Genomic DNA, 12021 nt, shown 5'->3' on the forward strand with positions numbered 1-12021 from the left:
TGTATGTATATTCTTTCTTAAGCCCTTTGAGAATTTATTCAGTGGCTTTTTTTTTTTTAATGTGGACCGTAATGTGGAGATACCAAACTGCTACTAAACCAAAGTATATTTCAGGAATGTTCCCCCCCCCCCCCATATTTGGCTTTAGGGTCTCAAAGTTCACTGACTTCAGTGGACTTTGGCTAAAGCTTTTATGGAAGAGAGAAAAATCAGCTCTGCTTATTTTGACATTGTCAAATGTAGCAGTTCTCTGCTCTGGTCATGAAATGATTGTAAATAAATATTAAGTTTTCTATTCTTGATTCCTTCTCCACAGGGGCTGTTCAAACATATAGGGTGAAAAGCTATATAACATTTAAAATAGACTAATAATAGAAATAAGAATCTACAGGAAGGTTTCAGATCACTGTTTCTGTTCAGTTCAGTAGGGTTCCAAGATAACTTTACTACAATCTCTACATACCACAACAGCATTGTCTGCTTTGAAAAAGAACTGTTTTAAGCAGTGTTCTTTTTTCTGGAAAGATGAGACAAATTCTGATTGGTTTATCCTTACGTTCTGATTGGTTTATCCTTACATAATGTTATAGGGCTTTATCTCAGGTAACACAGCAGATATAATTCCGATTGTGAGGAGCTTTAGGAAACAAACAATTGATATTTTATTCCAAGTTATTTCGGTTTATTTAAACATGGAATTTTAATGATTTTATTTAAAAAAATAATTTCAGTGGAAACTGTTCAACTTCTCTCTGCACAGAGTTGGCAATATAGTTCCTGCAGCAACAGGGAGACTGCCAGTAAACAAAAGTGAAACTGGCTTCATATAAAATGCTTGTCAAGACCAAGTAAACACGAATTAAACAACTAGTCAGTAAATTGGGTTTTAATACTCTCTTACCTCTAATAGGGTATGGTTTTATTTGAGAACAATGTTGCTGTAGTACGTTGAACCAAATCTTGGGGCTTTTGTGCCGTATTTACTAATTTCATACCAAGGCAAAAGTTTGTTTCTTCTTGGGCTTTGGGACCAATTCAACTTAATTGCAATGTGTCCTGGATATTTCTGTTTATTTTTAGGTATTCTAATGGTCATTCTCGGAACTAATGCTGCTGCTGATTGCTGGTTTTAAAGTAAAAAGTCATGTATAAAAACGTCAAAGACAAAGTTTGTTCTCCTGCACTACTGTAGCCTGGGTCATTGGTTCCTTTAATATAATCATGCCTTTTTCTCTCAAAATAATTAATTGAAGTGTTTGTTTTCACCAGGATTCGAAGAGGGCCAGCAAGGGCTAAGAGGACTGTAGTGTATCATGCAGCTTCTTTAGGTTCTCAGATTCATCTTGGATTAAATAGATGAAAATATGACACTGATCGGCATACAGTACTAGCTTTCATCAGGCACAGGATGAAAGATATCTGACTTGGAGCTTTTTAGGGCACGAGGAAAGACAGGAGTAACTTCAGAAGTTAATGGATCCAAATCCATAATGCCACTGTAGTCATGTGCTATGACTCTTTCCATGTTTGGTGTGTATAAAATAAACTAAAAATGACCATCTACCAGTTGCATTGCTGTGATTAAATGAGTCTGAAGGATGTCTACTGTCACCCACTCTGTTTTGAGTCTGCTGTCTCTCACTTAGTAGGAAGCTATATTTACAGTTTCATTGGGAAGAAGCTTTTGCTGCTGCTGCCTCTGTGCACAGGTACATAGTTCTGTAAGTATCAGGCAGTTAAATTGGCACTCTTTTTACCAAAGCAGGGCTCTGATTTAGTAACATTTTATTGCCACGTGTCAGTGTGTTCCTATGATAAAATCAGTTCCCACTTTCCCCACTGGATGTTCTGTTAGAATCACATTGCAGTTGTCAAATTAGGTTTTTTTTAAAACTGCTTAAAAAAAATCAGGACTTAAAATCAGTCCTCTGACTGCTAAGTGTTGTTGCAATATGCAGCACATAAAGTTTATTGGTGTACACAAAGTAGCCTGTTTTGGACATTTCTGCTCTTAACCCATTATTTGGGAAGACTGGAACTATCCTTTTGAACTTCTACCTCCACCTTCCAATCCCCTCTTTACTTACACAAATTTCCTTCTCCATTCTGTGCTTTGCTATAATCATAGTTTAGTTTTATGTTTGCATTGTATCTGATTGCAGTTACTGTTAACCAGGATTTCCCCAAACCATGCATTCAGATTATGGTTTTCAAGCAACTCTGGTTACTTCTAATCATAGTTCACCCTGATGCAGATGTAACCCTAAATAATGATTATAGCTTACCATGCATAAAAGGGAATTTGCTTGCAAGAGGGGAGGATGCAGTCCTACAAATTACTTTTTATCAAGCCATCTCTTATTTCTTTTTCACATTTTTATACCACCGGTCCCCCAAGGAGCTCAGGTCAGTGTACCTGGTTCCTTCTTTTGTCCTCACAACAACCCTATGAGATAGGTGAGGCTGAGAGATAGTGACTGGCCCAAGGTCACCAGGAAGCTTCTTGGCTGAGCTGAGATTTGAACCTGGATCTTCCAAGTCTAAGTCCAGTTCCGAAACCATTACACTATCCTGACTTTTATATTCATAAAAATGAGTGATTGTATCAATATCTTTAGAAAGTATTCTATTCTTTTTGCAATATCTTTTGAAAGCATCCTTCTATTCTTCTTGCACTTGGTAAAAAAGTTTACCAAGTTGTTATTTCTAGATGGTGAAATCTGGAACCTCTTGCCTTTGTTGTAGATGCTAGGCTAGGCAATAAGAATATTGCTTGTTAATGAACTTTTGTCTCAGGATTTACAAGAAGCTGTAAAGACCATGTATTGTCTGAAAAAGATAGCAAAGGTTAATAAGCAGCAGTTAAAATGTGGTGTTAGTACTATAGTTGTGAATTACAAAAAGCTAGAACCCACCCAAAATTTCCCTAATAATTTGTAACATTTGTATACACAATTGAAATATTATTAAGCATTCTAATTAAGAGTCTATATTCCACTTTTCTAAACATTCTTCAGAGCTGCTCACAGCATGGTTTTAAAAAAATCAGTAAGGTAGTAAAACTTATTAGTCGCTAAAATTCAATCCCCTTTAATGGGGTGGCTAGTTCTTTTGAAGTTCAAGTGTATGTTAGGGCGCAATCCTAACCCACTTTCCAGCACCAACATAAAGGTGATGCAACTTTGAGGTAAGGGAACAAACATTGCCATACCTTGAGGAGGCCTCCGTGACTGCCCCCCAACTGCAGGATGGCACAGCTATGCCAGTGCTGGAAAGTTGGCTAGGATTGCGCCCTTAGCGTTTTATTCTAGCTGGAGCATGAGCTTGCTGATGGTGTTAGAAACCTGAGCACACAACTCTGGTTCCCTAAGCAGGACAGGTAGTTAGAGGCTTAGGGCGCAATCCTAACCCCTTATGTCAGTGCTTTCCAGCATTGGCATAGCAGTACCAATGGGCCGTGTGCTGCATCCTGCAGTTGGGTGTCACTCACAGAGGCCTCCTCAAAGTAAAGGAATGTTTGTTCCCTTACCTCGGAGCTTCATTGCCCTTATGCCAGTGCTGGAAAGCACTGACATAAGGGGTTAGGATTGTGCCCTTAAGGTGTTAAAAATCTGGCATTGCTAAAGCACTATGAAGCAATTAGGAACACTGCTTCCACATTTGATATGTTAAGTCCTTGCTAAAGACTTACCTTGCTAGGTAAGACTAAGTCTTCGAGATAAGGTTGGGTCTTGGAGGAAACTCTTTTTCCCAATTACCAAATAAAGTGATGAGTTTTTCCTTGTTGAGGTTTTCAAGCAGAGGCTCAATAGGCACATTTTGGGGATGCTTTAGAGAGGATTTTCTGCTTCAGGCAGGGGGTTGGACTAGACGCACTTGAAGGTCCCTTCCAGCACTATGGTTTTAGAAATATTTGCAGCTCATTCCTACCCAAATTCCCTCCCCCACCAATGCAGCTGTGCCAACGAAATGGGTGCTGTATTGGGGAGGGGAATTAGAAAGGTCTCCTGAGGGTAAGTGAATGTTTTCTTACTTACCCTGGGGAAAGCCTCCATCGGCACCTTGCGACTCTGGATCTACGCCTGCTCTTTAGCAGATATAAATCCAAGATACGTAATGAAGACAGTAGGAGAGATGGACAGGGTTATGATATTGGCACACGTGAGTACCAGCAATGCCTCTCGTTCTGCCCCTGCTGTTGTCACTACCTACTTTTGTAGGTCTGGCAGTGGGCCTCTAGTGCTTCTGCCCAATGTGGCACACACCTAAAATGACTGTCTCTGGAGGCTTTTAGAACAGCATTACTGTATTCTACTGTTCTAAGGCCCTCCACGCGATGGCTCAGACAGTAGGATTGGGCCATTATGCAGCATAAAACGTGATTATTTAAGTACTCGCTACTCAGTGTTCCTACATAAAATGAAGCTATGGACTATGATTCAGTCAGTTTTGAAGGCAGACATCCCATCCGTGGCTAATAGTATAGTGCCACACACAAAACATTTGCTAGACTAGTGATTTCCAAATATTTTAGCACCCATTTTTAAAAACAACACTCTGTTGGGAGCCACCTAGGTTTATGAGACTTTAAGAAAAAGATATAGAAACAAATAATATATTTACAAGAAATAATATTTTTATTTTATTTATCTATAAAATATTTGATCCATTTCTCTTAATGAGGCAGCCTTAATGAATTTTAATGAATGCCCTCCTTCCTTTCCCATTTCTTACCAGAAAAAAAAAGAAATCTTTTTTCTTTTTTTGAATTCTTTGTTAGGGGAATCAACTAAGACACATTTATCTCACTATATTTACATATGCTTGCAAACTAGGAGCTCAGCTCCTTACAAACTGCAGAAGCTGAGCTCTTTGCAGGGGCAGTTAGCTCCTGGAGTTTGAAAGATGGCTGCTAATTGCTCTGCAAAAATCTCATCTCCTGCAGTTTGCAAAATAACTGCCGAGCTCTTTTTTAATAGGGTTTGAAGCAATTAGTTATCTGATCTTGCCATCACATGGGAAGCTCCGCTCAGGGCTCCCCCACACCCTCCCCGAACCCTCTGAAGGGCAAGAGCGACCTCTGGTAAGTACATAAAAAGCCTTTTTTTCCCCTGGTGCCAGCATGATTGCGGGAGCACTGGTGCCATCCCTCCCCTGCAAACACAAGGTCCCAATGACCCCTCCTGAGAGTTTGGAAGCCTTTGCATTTAAGTGTAAAAAGGTGGCTGGTGCCATTTTGCAAAACACATTCTCCCAACAGTTTATGTATGTGTGGTACCCTCCCAGGCATCACTGCTCAGAAAAGCCAACAGCCCCTCCAGCTGTTTTGTCCATGGCTACTTGTTTTCAACCATGTTAGCGCCTGTAGGACTACCATACCTTACGGTGAGGTGCAAAATACTGGAGTCAGCAGAACACTTGGAAAGTCCCTGGACAGTTGAGGAAGTGTTTGTTTAATGAAGAAACGAAAACCTGCTAGGAAAGGTGTCTTGCCATTAGGCTTGCCTTTTAAAAATGAAAACCTATTCCCATTGGTGAGGAAGGGAAAAAAACTCTGTACATGTTCAAAATGTGATGCAAGCATTTTTGAAGTTGGAAATTCAGAATTATTGTCCCCATAACATATCTGCGGCCACAGACGCTGATAACTACAAATTAAACAGGAAAACCCACCACTATAGCTTTTAAAATATTCATTAAAATTGATTCCTTTGCATCCAGAATGATAGTCAAGGTAGCTTACAAAAAACATTTACATAAAAAACATACAATATCAATCTAAACCAGTCAGTTTAGAAATCAAGTTATTACAAAAATAAAAAATAGTCAACCCAAAGCTCAGGTCTTAGGACAGCCTTTGCTGACATCTTAAAAAAAACTAATAGCAAAGCAGGCTCTATGTGGATACTCCTACCACCTTCTGTCTTGCTGTGTACAGTCTTCTTTGGAAATAGTCCTTTGAGCTCTTGCTCAAAAAACATTTTGCTTGCTACATTTAGAGAATCTGGATGGTGTTGAATTCCTGAACCCATAAAAAGATAATCCTGCCTTCCTTACTCTTACAGAATGTTTAACTTTGCAGCCAGGCTTAACCATGCAAGGGTGGGATTTGATCTAAATTGCCCCACTTGGCCAATATCATCTCTCCTATTTCCTATTTGCAAATCTGACATCACAGAGCTGCCATCTTCTGAGCTAATGATGTATGGAATTGGGCCACCCCTAGGGCAGATTTCCCAAAATAAATGGCAATTGAGAGTGAGCCACCTTCCAGTCTCTCTCTCTCTCTCTCTCTCTCTTTGTTTCAGTGCCTCTGCAGGTCACAATTAGAGTTTGGTGTATGTTTGGCCAGCTGCTCTTTCTGTCTGGAAATAAAGGATTTGGCACCAGAGGTCTTTAACCTGGCACCTGCACCAGAATTAAACTGACAATAAGTACTGCTAGAACCAATAGAAACCTTTTTCAGAAGTCCAGTTGGTGCTGACTCACGGGTGAACTGTTTGAAGTCCAAGCAGCTTGTTTCGTAACTTCCAGCATTTCATTAAAGAAAAAAAAATCCTCCCCCCTTCCCACCCTATTGCTGCCAAGTTTTTAAGGTTTCAAAGCTCACTCCAATTGGACACAGAGAGTGGTATTTTTTTTTAATTATTAAAGATACTGACATTTCCTAAATAAACTGGTTCTTTCTGTGCCATACAGACTTTAAACCATTTGTCCTATGAGCCAGTACAGTTCGGCCTGAAATGTTTCACTGCTGTGAAAGCAGCTGCTCCTGCCTGGTTCAGAAGCCTGCAGTGTTGTTGTTTTTTTCACATTATGTTCAGCTAAACTGTACTGATTATTTAAGAATGTGTGTAAGAGAAAATCTAGACCTTTTCCCCTAATGTAAGGATTGATTAAAATTTTCACTCAAGTTATTTCTTCCACTAAGCACTTTTTTCCTGAAGCAGAGTTCACTTTTATTAATCAAATTTTTTCCCCTGAATAGTTTTCCTTACACATAAAAAGAAAAACAGAAGATCTTTTTCACCTGACACTACAATTTTTAACCATTTTCATGGAAATAAGCTCCATTTGTTTAACTGAAACTTAGCTGCAAATAGTTGTTTTTACAATCCAAGCATTAAAAAGTCAAGTTGTTAAATATGCAAGTGTGGGGATAGCAAGGTTTGTAAGGGTCAGCTGTAGCAATGACAGACTGCTGGCTCATCTAGAACAGGGGTGTCAAACTCATTTTGCACGACAGTCCAAATAGCATTCATGGCACCTGCTCAGGGCCAGAAGTAACACCATTAAGCAGGAAGTGATGTCATTAAGCAGATGATTACCATAAATAAGCACTTTGTTCTTTGTTCTTAAATAAGCACTTTGTTCTTGTGTAGCAACTTGCAAAGAGTTGCAAGAGCTTGCAAAGAGTTGCAAATGACAGAAGATAAAATATGCCAATCTTGATCATATTTTCAAGATATGAAAGAGCCCAATTATCATGCAAGCGTCCTTTCATCGCCCTGTTTTTGCCAAGGCATCACTTTGCAGCTCAGCAGCTTAGAGGTGCTCTGTGAAGTAATGCCTCTGCAGGTGCTTCTGAAAGGGTAGCCCATGTGATAATTGCTTGCTCCCATCACTTCAGCAGCACCTCCCTCTCTCACCCTTCTTGGTCTGCCCCTTCCTTGGTAGTGCTCCTTGCCTTCTGAGGCCTCCTTCTGTCTCTCTCTTCCAGAGCCTTGACAGTAGCAGTGCAGCTGAAAGTGTGGCACTGGGAGTGTCTAATCACGTGGGCTGAATATGGCCTGCGGGCCTTATCTTTGACAGCCCTGTTCTAGAGAGCTGCTTTCCATGCTTACAGCATACTACTATGCTATACTATAGTTTACTTCCCACATCTCCCAGCATACAACTGGGAGCTCAGAAGGTTCAAAGGAAATATGGGACTCTTTCCCCTAGCACAAGTTCTGGTGGGCATAGGAAATCTTCTGCATATTTTACATGAGGAAATGGTCTGTGGTGGGATCTATCAACTGCTTCTGCTTGGTAGTGTCAAAGATGTAGTGTTGCCACATCTGTACTGCAGGGACTTTGGCGAATTCGGTGATTTTCAAAATGAAATGATCAGGATAGGCCTAGGAGTCAGAAGAAGCAACATCTTTCTTATTGAATTATACTTTAGTTTTATATAAATACACACAGGTGCAAGATGGAAATTTTAAGTAACTTTTTGTTCCCTACTTTGAGGATGAATCCCTCAGAAGTGACTTCTACTTATCACCGTCTTCCTTTTGAGAAAATAAAAATAAATTATTGAATTGACAATTATCCAGTACCAAAGAACCCCCATACATGTCCTAAAATGTTTTAACATCTAATACAGAATTATCAGATCCATAACTATGTCCATAATTTTTCCAAAATATAAAAGGATGTAATTTGAAACAAATTATTTACAGCACAATCCTATTCATATCTACTTAGATGTAAGTTCCATAGAGTTCAATGGGACTTACTCCCAGGGAAGTGTGGATAGGATTGCACCCTTAGTTGCATCTCTCACCTTCACATACAGTAGAACCTCCAAAGTTCACCACCTCTCTATATTGACCACCTCCTTAAGTTGACCGAATTTTCACAGTATGGACAGACACTGCATATACACTATGGGAGACCAACCTCTCTGTATTGACCACCTCTTTAAGTTGTATCTTGACCACTTCGACCATTGCACAGAGTATTAATTTACCCTCCATAAGTTGCCCACTGAACGCGATACTGTGGGCCTGTGTTTTGTCTGGTTTGTCCCATCTTGGAAAAGCAAGAAGCCACACGACAATCCCTCCTCTATACCTGCTAGCGTGTGTGCAAAAGGGTTTTTATAGATGGGCACACTGCACATAGCCACAGACCTGTGCTGGCTGCCGATTGTACCTGAACATGTACCAAGTTGTGAGGGACATGAGGTTGCTTGTGCATAGTGAAGCCACTGTCCTTTCACTTTGTTTCCCATCACCTGTGCATTACTTTACACTTATATTGAAACACAACTGCTATTTTGCTGCCTATTCTCCAAGTTTGTAGAGATCCTTCTGGAGCACTTCACAATCCCTTCCGGTCTTCACCACTCAGAAAAGTTTAGTGTCATCCACAAACTTATCCCTGCTTATCCCTGTTTCCAGGTCATTTATGAAGATGTTGAAAAGCACCAGTCCCAGGACAGATCCTTGAGGCACTCCACTTTCTACCGCTCCCCACTTTTTTCTTGTCAATTGCCCATTGACACCCACTCTCTGTTTCCTGGTCTTCGGCCAGTTCCCAATCCATGAGAGGACCTGTCCTCTTATTCCCTGAATGTGGAATTTTCTCAACAGCTTTTAGTGAGGGACCGTATCAAACACCTTCTGGCATTTAGTGAATCTGAGGAGACCCGGTGAAAGCTAGGCAGCCTAAGTAAAAATAATTTTTGTTTTTTGTTTTAGCTGTTGGGGTTATGTAACATGCTACATGCTATGGGCTGGCAAGGGATAGCATTGGTCTGCCTGTCTGCTATGAAACCAAGTAATTTTTTTTAAGCATGAATTTTCAGGTTTTTTTTTAAAAACACTGATTGTGGGCTGTTTATTCTCTGTCTCTTGATATAGATATAGATAATATAAATAGTAAGCATCACAAGAGGATCAATTCTCATTGATATTTGCAATAAAACTTTTTAAAAATCCAATCTAAATAATAACTTGGCCTTGCATTTGTTGTCCTGGGAGTGAAACATGATAATATTTAAATGCCTTTTTTTCCATATGTTGACCACCTCCCTATGTTGACCAATTTCCTCCAGTCCCTTGGGTGGTCAACTTAAAGAGGTTCTACTGTATCTTATTATTTTCTCCTTCTCTGCCACTTCCCACATCTTAACCAACCAATGTTTCATAGCACATATATATTGTTTATTGTACCTGCCTTTGTTAAGCAGGTGTTGTATCTTTATAGTACAAGATAAAAGTATAACTACAGGTCGAGACTAATTATTTGCGTGGGTTCCATTCCAAGCACTCACTTGGATAAAAAAAACGCACTGTAGAAATCAATTTAAAAAATGTTTCTTTGCTCTAGTGATTGAAAAACAGCCTTGCTGATCTTTTTACTCTAAGACAGGGGTGCTCAAACTTTCAACTTTAGGGATGCTGGACCTTTAATAAGTGTATAGAAGAGAGAATTTCAGCAGGTGTAGCTTGTCATCTGCTGCAATTCTCTCTTCTATACACTTGTTAAAGGTCCAGCATCCCTAAAGTTGAAAGTTTGAGCACCCCTGCTCTAAGATAAGAGTCATTAAGAAAACAATCCATCAGCACTTCACTCAGCCCCTCTCTTCACCAATGCAAAATTATCACCTTTCTTTCACATGCTGGGGGAAGGGAGGGGTCTGCAGGAGAGAGACAGATTGATGGATTGTTAGCCTGCTGCCCTCTCTCTCTCTCATTAAGGAGGCTGTTGTTAAAGGACTGTTCAGTTTTTAAAACTGATTTTAAAGGGATGCATTTTTCCCCTTCTCCAGGGATCAGCACATTCTTTCTCATTTGCAAGGGCCATTTGTGTTGAGTCAAATCCGTGTATAAAAAATCTGTGTATAAATAGGCTGGACCTGTAGTTGGTCATAGTTGATCTTTGCATAGCATTCAATGAGAAACCCGGTAGTATTTCTTCCGCTTACATATTGAACTTGTGAGACAAATGTTCTGTCTCTTGGTAAAGTTAAGCAATGTATGCAAGAACATCTTCTCATATTCCAAAATTTCTTGCTATGTTTCAACTTGCTAGTGTAATCTTGATTGAATTTTGAGGCAAGAACATTTCTGTGAAGGAAATGTGAATCTTACAACACATTTGGAACTGACTTCATTGAGTTTTTTTTTTAAATTTGATATGGCATCATCAAGGTGAACAGCTCTGCACATAGATTCAAATGTACTGTTTCTGCTAACAAATCTTGTATCGTCACTGTTTTAGAAACCTGATTGTACAGGTTGTAATAAATATTAAATAACACTAAGAATAGATTCAAATAAATGTTGTATCCTAGTTATGCTGTCATTCTTTGTATAGGAAACTTTATAGCTGGATTTTTTTTTTTTGTAACATCAATTTAATTGCTTGTATGTGCTTTGCTTATATATATGAATGTAAATTGATAGACCTATCCTCTATGCATTTTTCTAACCCTTTTTAAAGTTATAGTGGCCATCCTAATATTCTATGGCACTGAATTTCATTGATGGATGATCCCAAGTTCCAGTGTTATGAGATAAAAACTTGTTGATACATCTCTCAGCACTGCTAATAAGAAGTCAACCTTTATGTTTTAGATACCCAGACTCCTTTAGATTTTCTTCATTGGGGAAATGAAGTCCCCATTCCCTGTTAATTGTTTTGGCTTATCTCTATGTTGTACAATCATATTGTTTTTGAAAACTGAAATCAAATATTTGCGTTTAGCTCTGTCATTCTGTTAACCATTTACCCAGACTGGGAAGATACTTTTTGAGCTCTTTACAATCTGTGACTTAATGATTCAGAATTACTAGGTTTCCTCCTCAGATTATCTTGCTTTTCCTATGTGATGACCGAACACCAGTTCTGTTGACTGAAGTTATTTACAATTGAAGTAAGGTGGCATTTGTTCTAACATTAATAAGAGTCTTCAGAGTTTCTTTCCTTCCTTTGAAAAAAACCTGATCATTACTATGTTTCTCAGTAGTTATTGATTCTTAAGGGGAACATTTCATAGCTGGTAAGGTGGAATCTTTACTGTGAGATTTCTTCAGAAATATTTTGGAAGTCCAATTTTTAACTTGGTCTCCAGAATTATTTCTATATACATGTTTATTGACTAATTAAAATAATTCTAAAAATGCCTGGTGCAAGTTTTCCCTTTGCAGAGGCCATGCTAATACTTGTTCAACAAGTCTTGTTCTTCTAAATATTAAACAATAGTACCTTTATAATAATGCTTGACACCAGTTGACGTGGAACAGGAGT

Source organism: Tiliqua scincoides, chromosome 3 (assembly GCF_035046505.1).
Source record: "Tiliqua scincoides isolate rTilSci1 chromosome 3, rTilSci1.hap2, whole genome shotgun sequence".
Taxonomy (NCBI): Eukaryota; Metazoa; Chordata; class Lepidosauria; order Squamata; family Scincidae; genus Tiliqua; species Tiliqua scincoides.